The 11957-nt window shown below is 32.0% G+C and overlaps 1 protein-coding gene across 8 annotated transcripts in view; it reads left to right on the top strand.

Annotated features, from left to right (window-relative positions):
* LOC129951149 (longitudinals lacking protein, isoforms F/I/K/T) overlaps window positions 1-11957 on the top strand; it is a 125746-nt gene that overhangs the window by 9103 nt on the left and 104686 nt on the right. For all 8 annotated transcript variants that reach the window (XM_056063166.1, XM_056063167.1, XM_056063163.1 and 5 more), the window contains exon 2: window positions 4956-5034. The gene's annotated coding sequence lies outside the window, so the exon portion shown is untranslated. The remainder of the gene's footprint in view (window positions 1-4955; window positions 5035-11957) is intronic.

Consider the following 11957-nt stretch of genomic DNA (forward strand, 5'->3'; position numbering starts at 1 on the left):
CTCCAAAATAATGCAAAGACTTGTTCCATAGTTCGGTAAAATAAACAACGAGATCATGTGATATTTCTTTAGCTTGAAAATTGATCAGATTGAACTATACCACTTAGAATTTAAAGATAAAGGAAATAAGTTTGTAAGCAACATAATATAGTGGTTCTGAAAATTTGTATTCTTTTTGTCTTTCGTCTCGACAATTCTTTGCGCCGCTTTGACCGTTTTAAGTTTCCAGGCAACCACCAATGTAAAGAATTTTCTTAGAAAGCAATGTCTTCATTGTTCTGCTTTTTAACAAATTTTCAAGGGAAACATTGAATAGGTATTTAAATTTGAATTTTCCTAAACTGTTTGGTATGATAAGAGCAAATATTTTCAGTTAAATCTTTCAATCTCATTACTTGTCATATGTTCCTTGAGCTTTAAATGATGCATATACATATACTATAGGTATATCACTCCGTAGGTATTTCTTGTTAAACATAAAACAAGTTTAATTTTTTAATAAAATTATACAAATACAAAATTTATAATCAGATGAAACAAAAATATCAAAAGACCCCATGGATTTTATTTAATGAAAAGAAATTACAAAAATACAAAATCTATGTATGTATATGTTCCTACCTAACAACGTCTGATTAACCACTTGTTAGCACGGCTTTATCTTTGTTTGACTGGTTCTAGGCGAAGAGGCGCCAACTTGGACAAAGTAACCAAAGAAATTGAAAAAAAGCTCAAATTTTAAGCTCTTGAAAAAAGAAACTAAATCAAAATCTTCTGAAAATATACAAAAACAGCTGTTCCCCCTCGATTATACTATATCTATACCGGCTGGTCTTGTTCTTGTCCTTTTTTTACTTTTATTTAGTGTGAGTATCTCGCTGGGACACAAAATAAAGAAAAAGAATAAAGTAACATGATTGTTGTCAAACCTTTGACATTTCTTATATTATTTATTGATTTCAAGTAATCAAACTGCAATATTAATAAATTTAATAATTAAAAAAAGAAATTTATTTTTAAATCAACGTTGGCGTTAAGATTTAAAAAAGACTTTTAATTTGAAGCAAACTTAAATTTATACTACCTATTATTATCAGAGGACAACATTGAATTTTATTTTTACTTATTAAAACAGTTTTGTATAATGCAAATAGCATTGTACATTGTATACAAATGCATTTAGACAAGTTAACTTTATATTGGAACCTAATTGCTTAATTATTCTTTCACTTCTTGTTTTTTCTTATTGTTTGTTCATCAAAAAGAAGAAGTAGAAGAAGAAGTGAAAATTAGTATCAGGAGAACAAGCGTCTGAGTTTCTGTTCACCTGTAATCAAAAGTGTTCGTACCTAAATAAAAACATAGGTTTTGTAGTATGTATGTTTTGTTGTGCGCAGAGATAATGCTGACGTGTCTCCAATTAGAAAATTATAGTGCATTTTGAGATTACAGGGAGTGGATAAAACATAGGTGTACATAATTAATGTAAGTGTGTGTGAGAATCGTAAAAGAGCGCACTATCTATTCTATTGATGTTGTTTTTGTTTTTGTTGTTGTAGGTTGAAGTACCTACTTGCACATTGGTACAATGTTTTTAGTTCAATTAATTAAATTAGTTGTGTTTGATCTAAATTAGATGGAGACACAGAGCCATAGATTATTAGATAAAAACTACAAACAACAGGATTGTCTAATTATTATGATGCATTATTGAGTTTATGAAGCATTTATTAATGTGACCCATTGGTCATGATTGTTTTCGCATAATAAGTACTCATTTATGTACATATATGATTTATACTTACTTGTTTACTCTCTGGCTAATGTGTGTTGACTTGACTCAATAATTAATAAAAACGGGTTAATTATTTCATTTAAAAATTAAACTTAGTTGTACTCAGAAAATCATAAGAAACTTGATACAAATAAATAATAAAACATAAGCTTAATTAATAGTACTGTGAGATACCGGGATTTTCTGGCATTTTATTTCAGTATTCTATTTAGTTTTCTCATGGGTAGATCATCCTGTGCTCGATTAATCGACTAGCTGGTGGACATATACATAGTTAATATTTTGAGCATTCATAAAGAAGGTGTGTTTAAGCCGACAAAAAAACCACTCAAACAAAAATCGGAGGAAAAATATAATTTACAAAACTGAAAAAAAAAAAAAAAAATTAATTACGTATACGCCAGAGTGTTTTTTATAGATATTCTTTTTTAATCCATTATAAAAATAGTTTTTAAAAGCCATCCTTTATGATTAAGATCAATTGAAATAACCTTTCAAAAACACATATCCTTACATAAAGTTAAGGTATTCCTTCTTTAGACAAAACTTACGGGCTGAATTCATACATTTTTTATAACTTACCAGCCAAAGGCAAATATCTCGCTAGAGAAGTATTTACATTAAATATTTGAAATGCTGGGTTTTTGTTAAACGAATTGTAAAAACATTTACAGTAATGGAAAAAATAATAGAAATGATCTTACTCGTAGCTTGCAAATTCGATTGCAATAAAAAGCGTATTAGGAAGAGTATACACAAACTTAAAAAATATCTTACAACGCTCCATACTTAGGAAAACAATAACAATATCATATAAAATTGTTGCTAATCCTTAAATAAATGGTCGTTGCACATTTATTCCAAATAGCATAATCGCATCTTTCAATATACACTGTCGGACAAAATAAAGTGCAAAGTCAAATTCCTATTCTTATTTGTTTATTTTTGGAATGTTTTTTAATTCATTTTCAGTCGAACAAACAATTAATTTTTAATCTTAAGCCTATTTTACGATCTTATAAGTAGGTTATATACAAAATTAAAGTAAGAAATGAAAAGATATCACAACATCATGAACACATAAGAAGACAAAATAAAGTGTAAATTCAAAAAAAAAAACAAAAAAATTTCAAAATTTCAAAAAAAAAACATTACTAATGTAAGAAACTTAATAGCTAGTGGCTCCTCCTTTATTCTATATAACTGCTGCAAGACGTTTGGGCATGCTATAGACCAAATTTTTTAAGATGTCAGCTGGAATATTCTCCTATTCATGTTGTAGGCCTTCCCAAAACGATGTCAAATTTCGACGATCATTAAATGGAATTCTGTCGTCTAAAATGGAGCAAAGGTGTTCAATGGGGTTAAGGTCTGGGGATTGTGGTGGCCATTCTAGTACGTCAATATTGTTTTCGGAAAAAAACTCCTTGGCTACTCTGCTCGTATGTTTGGGGTCGTTGTCTTGTTGTAAAATATAACTTTCCAAAGACATTTTACGAGCAGAAGTAGGTAAGTTTTCCCTAACAATATTGACGTAACTAGCGCCCGTCATTTTAGTGTCGATTTTGACGATATTTCCGACGCCACTGAAGGAGAAACAACCCCAGACCATAACCGACCCACCTCCATGTTTGACGGTTTATTGAATACACCTTTGGCTGAGTCTTTCGTTTGGCTTGCACCAAACGCGCTTTCTGGTTTTTTAGTTCAAATTTGGACTCATCTGACCAAATAACACTTTCCCAGAATGATTGCGGCTTTGATAAAAACTTTCTAGCAAAAGCTAGTCTTTTTCGAATATTGACTGCTCGAAGCAGTGGCTTTTTCTTTGCAAAATAGTTTTTTAAACCGCTTTCATGGAGTCGCCTTTGAACCATCCTTTGAGTAATGTTTAACTGGAGGTCTTCATTAATATTTCTGGCTGATGATAAGGGGTTTCCTCTAGCCTCAAGCTTGATCCTGCGGTCATCAACTGCTGTGGTCTTCCTCTTTCTTCCGCAAGAACTCTTAAAACTGGCAACAGTTCCTCGTTTAACGAAGTTAAGGCAGATTTGTCTTGCTCCAGAAATTAATATTCCGTATTTTTCTGCCAGTTTATGGAATGTCAACCCATGTTGACGGTCCAAAACTAGCAATTCCTTCACTTCCAGCGTCAGCAGTTTCATTCTAAAGTCTTTCACATATTAATTGAAACTATTCAGTCAAATAATTATAAATTTATATTAATTCTTCTACCTTTGAATATCTCTTCGATTTGAAGTTTTTTTCTTAAAAATTATTATTTTCTTATCAATAAATAAGAGAAAAAACAAAGGAGCGATAAATGATCTTTACTCTTAAATAACAGTGATAAGAAAATGAGAAAACTATTTTGCACTTTAATTTGTCCGACAGTGTAGATCTCACCACCCTGACAAATGTCTTGAAAAGTGTGGAATACCATCAAATTGTTTTATTGTTACCTTAGAATATCCTTGTCTTTAGGTCTGCAGTTTTTTTTAAGTTCACCATAGACATATTTTATTACTTTTAAATCAAATAATTTTGAGGATTTCATTAAGTACATTGTGGCATCATTATTTAGATGCTTAGAGCCCGAATTTAGTCAACAGTACATGTTTTTTTTTTTTTCATTTAAAATTGGCCTAGCTTCAGATAGCAAAACTCATAGTTCTTCTACCAAATTCGTTAACTATCATCTTCGTGTATTTGGGATCGAGTTTTTGATCTTTGATCATTTGACAAGATTTCTTCCATCTTATTGGAACAAATGTGTCTTTGTTTTTCTAAACCGACGATCAAGAAATTCTAAATTCAACCCCAAATTCAAATAAAGATGATAGTTCAGAATTTTGGTGAGTTTCTTGTATCAGTTTTTTTTTTTTATTTTTTTCCATCACTGTATTTATGATAGAAACCAATGATTTTTAGAGGGCAAGTAACTATTATTGTAGTAGAAAAACATTTACAACGATCCTATAAAACAACTTCAACAAAATGTTTAAATTATGCGAGTTGTATAAATATATCATAATAACAATGTACCTACACTGAAAAGCACTTACATTTTGTTTCATTGTTCATTTGTATTACACTTATTGTAGAGTAATTCAAATTTCCACTTAATATTAATGTTTTATTTTTTCGTTTTCTATTTTAGATCCATCTTCTTTGACCTTTTTATTCATAGTAACATTGGTTCAACAACAACAAAAAAAAAAAGTGGACAAAAAGAATTGGTATGTTATACTCTTATAATACGTATTTTGTGTTTCTTAACTTTTAAAAAAAGCAAACAAGTATATAAATTTTTTTAAGACCTGTTTAAAATGGCTGATATTGCTGAATTTGTTTGAAAAAAAAAAACTAAAGTATGCGTTACCATCAAATTATAAAGTACAATAAAATTTTTGTATGGAAATCAATTTGTTCAGACGAAACGTTGAAATGAAAAATGACGATAGCCAAAAAAGGCTTAGACAATGATGTGGCTCCTTTGATGCTTTTTGTGAAACATTGGAGAAAACACCACATGTCAATCAGTGTTAATTTGAAATTTCAAGGTATGGTCATATCTTTGATGGTGACACAAATTCGACACGAAGATCATCATGCCTTTCACTCTTGTTATTCTATTTATTGGAAGCTGAAACTATTTAAACTTCGATCGGTTGAATCCTTAATTTATCAAAATACTTTATTTATCAAAATTCATAAACCGAAAACCTAGTGTAATGGTTCAGTTCTAGTGTCGAATATCAGCCACAATCTCCTAACTTCGTTCAAATGTTCGTAATTTCCGTATAACATATTTTGAAAAGCTTGGATTGCGTTTGCATTTTATTGATTTAGTTCAAAGAAACAGAAAGATAAAGAAAAAATGTTGAAATCGTGACAACTTAAAGATCCTTGTGGATGCCTTCTTTCTATATATGCACATCAAATAAAATGTGTATAAATCCAAGATCTATCAGGGACAATTTTGTTGCCAAAGACTTCGTACAACATATTTTGTTTTAGCTAAGAATATCATACAAAAATTATGTTGTAGATCAACCAATTTAAAAAAATTGATTTAGGTAGAATAAGTTAAACACCTTCATCTTTCCTACTTACCTGGGCAAATAGATATCTACTCACTCAAACGTATCGTATCTATTATTTTTGTATCTACATATAACTATCTACATACGTCTAGTTCAAAGTTGCTTAATTTATTATTACATGTGAAATAAGACTGAAAAGCTTAAACCTATGTAAGTCTTCTGTTTCTTTTTGCTAGCTGGATAGCAAAAGACGATTTTGTCAGTTCAGCATGATATCTCTATACCTCCATCTACCCCATATGTGTTGTATATTGATTTTCCTTAAAACTCAAAATCTTCCCCCGTTCACGTCGTTGTTCAACAGCCTGCGTCTGTCGCCTTAGAGTTGGTTCTTCAACCCACAGATCAGCCATTTTCGTGCTCGTACCTATATGAAGCTAGAATAAAACTCGCTCTCGATTGTACATATCTGTTCACCAATACTGTTACAGTTAGAACAAAATAAAAACTAAATTTAAAACCCTTTGCCAAGTGCCTTGTTCGTTATCATGCCGTTATGTTCCCCATTAGATAGAGTGCGCAAAACAATGAACAACGAACGAACGTACAAACTTTGTCTTATACTCATAAAACAACGAGAGGGCCAGGGCACACAAGGGCACTGATATTGTTCACTGGGACTGGAGTAGAGATATATGTAGTATGTATGTAAAATGTATATAAAAACCCAACGCATACGTTTTGTATACATTTATAGGTACGGCGTACCTACCCATTCAGGGCTAAAGTCGCCCGCTAAGGGAAAAACAAAACGAAAAACACGTGTGTGTACATCAGAATATTTAGCGAGTGATATTTCCATAGGGCAGCAAAACAAAAGACCCATAAAAAATCTCACTTTTTGTTTGTCGTAGGTATTTGTTGTGCTTCGTACCTACATAATTTTCAAACCTAAACCCTATTCTTCTTACAGTCGTAGCTCGTAGGTATCTATCTACCAATTCACATAAATGACGCACATTTTTCATCCATTCAATGTCAGATACAGATTTTATTTAACTTTTTTTTTGTATAGGTATAGCTTAAGGGTATGGGTAAGGGAGGGTATAGCAAAGGCACAAGCAAAAGCAAAGCAAAGAGCTCGTAAGCCCTAATTGAATCCGATGGGATCTACATTTTCATTTGATGGGATCTCTCTGCAATGAACCTATACATAGATTCATAGATACTTCGATTGGAATGAGTTTTCATATTATTTTGTTGTTGTGGTTTTTACATGGAAAGTGTACCCCTGAATCATGCGCGATACTGTTAGCTGCTTGTTGCCCTTAATATCACACAAAAACCCCCACCCCACGAAATACATACACAAATTTTCAAGTCATTATGTGGTGGGCTGTGTTTAGTTTAGTTTTAGTTTAGTACTAACTCGAAAAGTACTGCCAGATCGCGTGAGTATAAAATTAAATTCATATGTTTGAGAAATTTATATGTCAGGGTGATTTTCATTAGATATTTTGATTTGGGGTAGGTAGGAAGCTTTTTTTTGTTGTAAATGTTGATGATGATAATGAAAGAGCTTTTTTGTTCTAGATACAAGTTTTTTTTTTAAATAATTAATTACACTACTCCGATGACAACGAGAACGAAGAAAACGACGACGAAGACCAAACGACCTATGTAAGCAGAGAGCAGCGCGCGCACGAAACATTTTTGATTGTTACAATAAATTAATATGTAAATATTTTTAAATAGCTACAAACTTTAGGTAGATAGGTATAGAATGTTTCGCTTCGCAAACATTTGATTTTCAAATTAGAAGTTTTAGCGGTTTGCCGCGCTTTAGCTGTGTGCCGTCTAAACCAAACGAGTTTTTCCTTCTAAACACACAAAATTTTGTGATTGTAAATAATAAATTTTAATAATATTTTAGAATTCAAAATAGCTAGTTTTATTGATTTTAGTTTATTTATGATATTTTGGTGCTAATAGAAATATGTTAAAGAAGATATTGTAGGCACTTTTGTATGTATATGTTTTTGAGTATTTGCTTGTAAGTTTGAGTTGGTTTTTGGTTGTGTTTGTAAATTGTAATTATTTATTTAATACTATGCCTTTTATTGACAAGAAACAAGTTTGTGTGCCGAAAAAATACAAAAATATCTGGAGCAAATTATGTAAACGATTTAAAATCTTAAAGTTAGCAAGAAAGTTTTAGCTTTGTAAGAAGTTCCTACATATATGTACGAGAATAAACATTTTTACCTTTTTAATCGATAGGTATGAGAAAATCACTGAATTTTTAATAAGAAAGAGGTTTCGGTTCGGTGACTTCTAAATTTTTAGTAGATAGGTACCTAAATGATTTAGTTAAAAGTTATAAATTATAATACAAATTTTTAGAACTGGTTGTTTTAACTGGATCGTACTTACTGTTAAAGTTGAAGCACCTCCATAAGAACATTTGTTTAAATGATAATTTGAGTAGCTTTTGAGATAGTTAATAATAAATTAAGTATTATTTAAAAGTTAAATATTAAATTTGGTAGTGCCACAACATGTAAAGAATCATGGTCTGTGTGTGAGTTGTGTTTAGTTTGGATTGTGTAGATTAGTTTGGTTTATTCCATCAAACAAAGTAACAATTCTTCAGTTATTACTAGATAATAAATTACAATTATTTTAATCACTGTTACTATAAAGGTTACTTAAGGTTACTTACTATTAGTTTGTCTTAAACTCCTACCCAATGGTTCTTTGGTATAGTACCCGTGGCATGATGGTTAGTGCGTTGGACTGTCATGCGAAAGGTCTTTGGTTCGATCCCTGCCTGTGCCACCTAACGTTTTATTCATGGGTACAGCCTCTTGCGAGGAACTGACAAATTCTCCAAGAGTAATTCTTGTCATGAAAAAGTTCTTTCTCAAATTAACCGTTCGGATTCGGCATATAAACTGTAGGTCCCCTCCATCCCTGCAATTACTCGCACACAGGAATGGTTGAGAGTTGTAAGTCACTAGGCCCTGGTTCTCAACGGACTGTTGCGCCACCTAATTTATAATTGATTTTAATGGTTCTGTGGTATGGAATCTTAAAAAAAAAAATCGGTTTCTAAGAAACCTCGCAGGAATATTGAAATAATTTAAAGCTAATATATCGGAACAATCAATGATTAGCCAATACGTCAGGAATGAACATAACGTCAAATAATTTACATCTTGTTCCATAGAAAGGCATATCTATATTAAAATTAAGCCTTTTCATTAATACTCTAGTTTCTAGTAAATGGTTTTTTGATTTTTACAATTCTCAAATAGTGGGCTTCATACAAAGGTCAGCAAATAGTACTACAATATTCAAAAGTGGATCTTACATGTAAAATAGACATTTTAAAGTATATTGATTACAGAACTCTTTTGAATTCAGTAAGATGAATCCCAATATTGAGTTACCTTTTGCTACTTAAAAATCTATATGTTTTATTACACCAAGGTCCTTTAAAGTGTTTATTGTTGAAGAAAATGTATTGTTTATTTTATAAACGATTTAAATTGTACGATTGTATGTCAGGTGATGTAATTAAAAATGTTCACAGGTCATATTAGCTCTTGTTTTCCTCTTTTTTGAAAACACTTGAATGTAAGGATTGAATAGAATTTCGAATCCGACAACAATTGTTCGAAGTTGAACAAACTTATGAAAAAGATTGCTTTTTTATTCATTATTCTAAAGACTTCGGCTTACCATCCCTTTTATTTTTAACTGAACTTATGCTAAACAGATCAATAAAAAAAAATCGTCAAAAACACCTAATTTCTTAAATAGAGGAGCATGAAATTTGAATACGAAGAGAAACCATTAAATACCGTTCAGATTCTTAGGTTCGTATGGAGCCCTTAATCATACAAAAGTTTGAAAAATGTTCTGTTCGTATGTGTATGTGTACTAATAAGGAAAGTTAACTTTTGGAGAAAAATAAACATTTCTAGAATGTTGACCCTGAACCGATAAAGAAGAGAAATTAAAAAAAGAAATTATTGTTACGTATGGATCATCTAGATACTAAGAAAGTATACCCAAAAATTGTATGAATATATCATTACAATACTGAAATATAAGTTTGATGTTAAGGAACGTTTTAGTTTCATGGTAAATCTCTGTATCAGCCATTTCAAATATCAAAAACATTAAACAAAAAAACAATACGTACTTAAAATAAAATGACCCTTTCATACAAACGTTCATGTGGAAGATCAATACTTATCACTAATTTTTAAAAGTATGATTAGGATATAATGTAAAGCATTGATTTGTTTTGAAGTAAGAGGTATATAACAGATTTTATTTTTGTCTCTAGGGAGACACTCATAACCTGAAATTAAATATTGATGAATTTTTCATAAAGTTGAACTTAGACGAAAGTCAATGAATTTAACCAACTGATAAAAGCATACTCAGCTTATGAAATGTTAACCTTTCACTTCAGATTCGCATAGTTTAACTTGAGGGTGTCTGTATGGGGCCAGTAAGTTATGGTTAGTTTTATGAATTTTTGTCAAGCTTTAAGATGGTTTTAATACAAAAATTAATAAAAATTAATTTAAAAAAATGCAAAGGACTGTCATGTCAGAAGTCTTAGGTTCACTACCAGCTTGTGCTATCTAAAGTTTCTTCCTCTAATTTTTGTCGAAGTCCTTTTTCAAATTTGCCATTCGGAATCGGCAAAAAAAACCTCCATCTCTGACATTATTCGCACACAGGAATTGTTTTGAGTTATGTAAAGGGTGATTTTTTTGAGGTTAGGATTTTCATGCATTAGTATTTGACAGATAACGCGGGATTTCAGACATAGTGTCAAAGAGAAAGATGCTCAGTATGCTTTGACATTTAAGCATGAATAGACTAACTAACGAGCAACGCTTGCAAATCATTGAATTTTATTACCAAAATCAGTGTTCGGTTCGAAATGTGTTTCGCGCTTTACGTCCGATTTATGGTCTACATAATCGACCAAGTGAGCAAACAATTAATGCGATTGTGACCAAGTTTCGCACTCAGTTTACTTTATTGGACATTAAACCAACCACACGAATGCGTACAGAAGAGAATATTGCGTCTGTTTCTGAGAGTGTTGCTGAAGACCGTGAAATGTCGATTCGTCGCCGTTCGCAGCAATTGGGTTTGTGTTATTCGACCACATGGAAGATTTTACGCAAAGATCTTGGTGTAAAACCGTATAAAATACAGCTCGTGCAAGAACTGAAGCCGAACGATCTGCCACAACGTCGAATTTTCAGTGAATGGGCCCTAGAAAAGTTGGCAAAAAATCCGCTTTTTTATCGACAAATTTTGTTCAGCGATGAGGCTCATTTCTGGTTGAATGGCTACGTAAATAAGCAAAATTGCCGCATTTGGAGTGAAGAGCAACCAGAAGCCGTTCAAGAACTGCCCATGCATCCCGAAAAATGCACTGTTTGGTGTGGTTTGTACGCTGGTGTAATCATTGGACCGTATGTTTTCAAAGATGCTGTTGGACGCAACGTTACGGTGAATGGCGATCGCTATCGTTCAATGCTAACAAACTTTTTGTTGCCAAAAATGGAAGAACTGAACTTGGTTGACATGTGGTTTCAACAAGATGGCGCTACATGCACAAAGCTCGCGATTCTATGGCCATTTTGAGGGAAAACTTCGGAGAACAATTCATCTCAAGGAATGGACCGGTAAGTTGGCCACCAAGATCATGCGATTTGACGCCTTTAGACTATTTTTTGTGGGGCTACGTCAAGTCTAAAGTCTACACAAATAAGCCAGCAACTTTTCCAGCTTTGGAAGACAGAAATTCGGGCTATTCCGGCCGAAATGCTCGAAAAAGTTACCCAAAATTGGACTTTCCGAATGGACCACCTAAGACGCAGCCGCAGTCAACATTTAAATGAAATTATCTTTAAAAAGTAAATGTCATGGACCAATCTAACGTTTCAAATAACGAATCGATGAGATTTTGCAAATTTTATGCGTTTTTTTTTTTAAAGTTCTCAAGCTCTTAAAAGTCACCGTTTATAAGTAACAAGGCCCGGCCTATCTATGAGAATTTCTTTAATCTAATTTCTTGT

Source organism: Eupeodes corollae, chromosome 3 (assembly GCF_945859685.1).
Source record: "Eupeodes corollae chromosome 3, idEupCoro1.1, whole genome shotgun sequence".
Taxonomy (NCBI): domain Eukaryota; kingdom Metazoa; phylum Arthropoda; class Insecta; order Diptera; family Syrphidae; genus Eupeodes; species Eupeodes corollae.